This window comes from Scyliorhinus torazame, chromosome 11, assembly GCF_047496885.1.
Source record: "Scyliorhinus torazame isolate Kashiwa2021f chromosome 11, sScyTor2.1, whole genome shotgun sequence".
Classification (NCBI taxonomy): domain Eukaryota; kingdom Metazoa; phylum Chordata; class Chondrichthyes; order Carcharhiniformes; family Scyliorhinidae; genus Scyliorhinus; species Scyliorhinus torazame.
The window spans coordinates 177,814,219-177,820,218 of record NC_092717.1 but is presented as its reverse complement, the minus strand read 5'-3'; positions in this window follow the sequence as shown (position 1 = coordinate 177,820,218).

Genomic DNA, 6,000 nt, shown 5'->3' with positions numbered 1-6,000 from the left:
GTGGCTGCGGACTCAGTCCAGTGCCACCACAGTCGGGGGAGGGCCGATCCGCGGGCAGGGGGGTCATATTCTGGGCTGGGGGCACTGTGGTGGGGTGGTCCAGGTGTGCAAGCCGGCTGAAGGGGGGGACTGTTTCTCGGGCCGGGACCGGGGGCTGCATCCGCCATGAAAGACATTGCGGACGCTGTTGGCCGCCGCCGTGCGCATGCGTGGCCACGGACCCGGCAATTCTCCAGGCCGTATCGCCATCTAGAGCCAGGTGATCTGCTCTGCCTCCCTGCTAGCCCCCAGCAAAACGGGGAACCGGTGGGCGTTTTGTGCCTGGTTTCCTGGCGTAAAACACCACCGTTCCCAAACCGGCATGGGGACATAACCCAAGAATTGGAGAATCCAGGCCCTGATCATTCCCAAAGAAAGGTTGACCATCCGCAAAAGGCACCTGCCCTCTTCCAAAGGTGTCCCATACCCCCATATCCAAAGGGGTACAGTACCTCTTCAAATGGATACCCTGGCTATCCAAGTGAATCCATAAAGTTCAGGCCTGCTTCCACCAGGTCAAATCTGTACACACCGGGATTCAGACATCTCTCACACCAAAATTACACCCAGCTGCCTCTGCAAAACTCACATGCAAAAAACGCAACCCAACACCATTTTCACCCCTGCAAACAAAGGTAAATAACGTTGCAAAGATCCTGACTTTCCCTCCTGAGTGAGGGGTCGGCCATTTTGGATACTGCTGAGGGAGATGGTTTATTGGGGGAATGCAGCAAGAGCCCCACATCCCTGGTACTACATGAGTGGCTCAGCTGCACAGGGGAGGGAGAAAGAAAGAGCAGGTGAAAAAGAGTGATATGGGATTCTATTGTAAGGGGAACAGATTGTAAGCGGCTGCAGTCACAACACCAAGATGGCATGTTGCCTCCCTGGTACCTGGGTTAAGGATGTCACTGAGGGGCTGCAGGAACTTCTGGAGGGGGAGGGTGAAGCGGTGGAAGTCGTAGACCATGTCAGTCCCAACAAGGTAAAAGAGGGATGAGGTCCTGAAAGCAGAATATAGGGAGCTAGGAAATAAATTAAAAAGCAGGCCCTCCTGTGGTATTATCAGGTATTGCAGCACCCGAGAGGCTGAAGTTCCAATGGATAAACCTGGGGGTTTACCATTGGCTGTATGGTATGTAGCTCCGCCCTGATAGGCGGGGTATAAGAGTCGGTGCCGTCCCAGCAGCCCTCATTCTGTACCTGAGCTGCTGGGGAACAGTTCTAGTCTATTAAAGCCTTCAGTTGTGCTACAACCTCGTTTTAGTAGTTATTGATCGTGCATCAATTTAATAGACTAGACTTAAGTAGAAAGGATGGATCGCCGAATCAAGTCGGCATGTCTGCAACTCAGTCCCCACGCGACGAACTCAGCGGCGATTTTCAAGCACTGGCTGGCGTGTTTCAAAGGCTACCTTGAGACGGCTGGAGGCACACCCTCGGGGGAGCAGAAACTGCATCTCCTGCACTCAAGGGTAAGCCCTGGGATCTACATCCTCATTGAGGAGGCGGAAGACTTTGATGCAGCAATCAAACTTTTAAAAGGACATTATATCCGCCCAGTAAATCAGGTCTACGCATGTCACCTGCTTGCAACGAGACGACAAAGCCCCGGGGAATCGCTGGAGGAGTTCTGGTGCTGGGTAGAAGCTGTGGCTGCCCGCAAGTTTCGGCGAGCGACCACACGGAACTCCTAATCCGGGATGCCTTCGTAGCAGGTATGAGCTCCTCAGAGATCCGCCAGCTTCTTTTAGAGAAAGACACCCTGGGACTTAGGGAGGTACGGGCCCTGGCAGGGTCCATGGACGTTGCCTCCAGGAACGCACAATACTACGTGCCCGACCGCGCGGCGGCCCCCTGGGCAGTGTGGAATCCCGCAGCGGCAGCCCCACAGACCTTCCCCGTGTCCCCGCAGGCCTGCGCTGTAAGGCGGCCGGCCAACTCCGATGGGTCCCGCTGTTTCTTCTGCGGGCAGGAAAAGCACCCCCGCCAGCGCAACCTGGCCCGCACATCCACCTGCAAAGGGTGCGGCAAGAAGGGTCATTTTGTGGTGGTCTGCCGGGCACGAGCGGTGGCCGCGGTCTCCAGCAGCGAATCCGGGCTGCCACAGCGAACTTCTCCTCGGGCCCTAGGCGGCCAGCAGTCACCACCACCCCCGTATCCTAGGGCCACGTGCGGCCCACGGGCCCCGCCATCTTGTTCCCCGGACACCGCGCTGGACGGATGGGCGCCGCCATTTTGTTCATCTCCGACCACCATGTGCGACCATGGGAGACACCATCTTGGATGGGGCCCCAGGACCCCAGCCTGGCTGACTATATACTGCCCTATCAAAATTCATAGCTACTGCGTCTGGCCTCGGTGACTCTGGACCAAACTCGACATCGAACACTCTCGACAGCAACGACGATGGTCTTCATCAACGGCCATGAGACGTCCTGCCTGGTCGACTCTGGGAGCACGGAGAGCTTTATACACCCCGACACGGTAAGACGCTGTTCACTTTTTACCCACCCTGTAAATCAAAGAATCTCCCTGGCCTCCGGTTCCCACGCAGTGGAGATAAAGGGGTTCTGTCTAGCAAACCTCACAGTCCAATGAAGGAAATTCAACAATTTCCTCCTTTATGTCCTTCCGCACCTCTGCACGGCTACACTCCTGGGGTTGGACTTCCAATGTAACCTGCAAAGTCTGACCTTCAAATTCGGCGGCCCTATACCCCCCCTTACTGTCTGCGGCCTCGCGACCCTTAAGGTTGACCCGCATTCCCTGTTTGCGAACCTCACCCTGGATTGCAAACCCGTCGCCACCAGGAGCAGACAGTACAGTGCCCAGGACCGGACCTTCATTAGGTCAGAGGTCCAAAGGCTACTAAGGGAAGGGGTCATTGAAGCTAGCAACAGTCCCTGGAGAGCCCAAATAGTGGTGGTAAAGACCGGGGAGAAGCATAGGATGGTCATTGACTACAGCCAGACCATCAACAGGTTTACGCAGCTGGGCGCATACCCCCTCCCCCGCATATCCGACCTGGTAAACAGGATCGCGCAGTATAAGGTCTTCTCCATGGTGGATCTCAAGTCCGCCTACCACCAGCTACCCCTCCGCACTAGTGACCGCAAATACACTGCCTTCGAAGCAGACGGGCGGCTCTATCATTTTTTAAGGGTTCCCTTTGGTGTCACTAACGGGGTCTCGGTCTTCCAACGCGAGATGGACCGAATGGTTGACCGGTACGGCTTACGCGCAACGTTTCCCTATCTCGATAACGTCACCATCTGCGGCCATGACCAGCAGGACCACGACACCAACCTCCAAACATTTCTCCAGACCGCTAAAATCCTTAACTTAACGTACAATAAGGATAAATGCGTGTTTAGCACCGACCCTCTAGCCATTCTCGGCTACGTAGTGCGAAATGGAGTTATAGCCCCGACCCTGAATGCATGCGCCCCCTCATGGAGTTCCCCCTCCCTCACTGCCCCAAGGCCCTGAAGCGCTGCCTCGGGTTTTTTAGCTACTACGCCCAGTAGGTCCCTAACTACGCAGACAAAGCCCGTCCCCTGATCCAATCCACAGTTTTTCCCCTGTCAATGGAGGCCCGCCAGGCCTTCAGCCGCATCAAAGCAGACATTGCGAAGGCCACGATGCACGCCATCGACGAGTCCCTCCCCTTCCAGGTCGAGAGCGATGCGCCTGACGTAGTTCTGGCGGCCACCCTCAACCAAGCGGGCAGACCCGTGGCCTTCTTCTCCCGTACCCTCCATGCTTCCGAAATCCGCCACTCCTCAGTCGAAAAGGAGGCCCAAGCCATAGTAGAAGCTGTGCGACACTGGAGGCATTACCTGGCCGGCAGGAGATTCACTCTCCTCACTGACCAACGGTCGGTGGCGTTCATGTTCGATAATGCACAGCGGGGCAAGATAGAAAATGACAAGATCTTGCGGTGGAGGATAGAACTTTCCACCTACAACTACGAGATCTTGTATCGTCCGGGAAGCTAAGCGAGCCTCCTGACGCCCTGTCCCGCAGCACGTGTGCCACCGCACAAGTGGACCGCCTCCGAGCCCTCCACGAGGACCTCTGCCACCCGGGGGTCACTCGCTTCTTCCACTTTGTTAAGACCCGCAACCTGCCCTACTCCATCGAGGAGGTCAGGACAGCCACCAGGGACTGACAAATCTGCGCGGCCAGAGAGGGCGCACCTGATAAAGGCTTCCCGTCCCTTTGAACACGTCAGCATTCACTTCAAAGGCCCCCTCCCCTCCACCGACCACAACACGTACTTCCTGAACGTGATTGACGAGTACTCCCGGTTCCCATTCGCCATTCCCTGCCCAGACATGACCGCAACCACCGTCATCAAGGCCTTCCATAGTATCTTTGCACTGTTCGGGTTCCCCGCTTACATACACAGTGATAGGGGGTCCTCCTTTATGAGCGACGAACTGCGTCAATTCCTGCTCAGCAAGGGCATCGCCTCAAGCAGGACGACCAGTTACAACCCCCGGGGAAACGCACAAGTCGGACCCGTTGGTCGAGAGGGTCCATCTGCTGCACGCTAACCCCCAGTACGCCTACGTGGCGTTCCCTGACGACCGACAAGATACGGTCTCCCTACGAGACCTGGCGCCCGCCGGAGCCCCATGCGCACCCCAACCCCCCCCCCCCCCCCCCCCCCCCACCCCCCTCCGCAGCACCTCACAGGAGGGTCAGTCCTCCCGCCGCTCCTGCCTGGGCCCTCCCACCCACCAACGCCCCCTACAGGCGCCTCCCTCCCAGGTCAACCGCTTTCCCCACCAGCGACGTCTAGGGATGACGAAGCTGCCATGGAGGCTGAAACCACGCTCCCGGAATCGCAGACGCCTGGACCCCCACCGGAATCACCACCGAGGCCCAGACGATCCCAGAGGACGACCAGGGCACCTGACCGACTGATTGCTTCATCTTAACCGATCTGTAACTGTAAATAATAAACACTGACTGTATATATCTACCATGACTGTAAATATCCTCTAAACACTGTAAGGAGGCATCACGGTACCTCCATATCTGATCATACCATGTTGAATACAGTTGTAGCCTCTGCCCCCAACCCCCCCCCGCCGGACTCCTTTTTAACAGGGGGTGAATGTGGTATTATCAGGTATTGCGGTACCCGAGAGGCTGAAGTTCCAATGGATAAATCTGGGGGTTTACTATTGGCTGTATAGTATCTAGCTCCGCCCTGATATGCGGGGTATAAGAGTCAGTGCTGTCCCAGCAGCCCTCATTCTGTTCCTGAGCTGCTGGGGAACAGTTCTAGTCTATTAAAGCCTTCGGTTTGTGATACAACCTCGTTTTAGTAGTTATTGATCGTGCATCACCTCCAAAGCAGTAGCATTCACAATAAGATAGACATATTAACTAGGTATGATGTGATTGCAATTGCAGACACATGTCTTCAGTGTGACCAAGGTTGACAACTGAACATCCAACGGTATTGGATATTTAGGAACAGCCGGCAAGGTAGGAAAGGAGGTTGTGTGGCATTGTTTGTTAAAGGTGCCCCCCCAGTACCCAACTGCGCATCCCTGGCCCAATCTCACACTCAAGCAAGAAATAACAGCTTGGCACTGCCCCTGCCAGCACCACCTGGACAGTGCCAGGTTGGCACACAGGTGGCACTGCCACTGTGTCAGGCTGGCACTGCAAAGGTACCCAGGTGGCACCATCAGTGCTAGGGTACCACCCTGCCCAAAGGCAGCTGGGGGGCCTCCAATCCCCTTCGAGACCCCCACAAGTGCTGTCCAGGCTGGTGCCTGTTTGTGGGAACCAGCACCAAATGGCGCCTGCCCGAGGTCCCTGAGGTGAAGGGATTGAATCCCAAAGCCTCAGGTACCTTGGGAATCTGCACATTAGAGTAAGGCTAGCTGTCGCGCTCTAAATGCAGATTTGCTAAAAGGTGACCCCAGCCATTGTGGG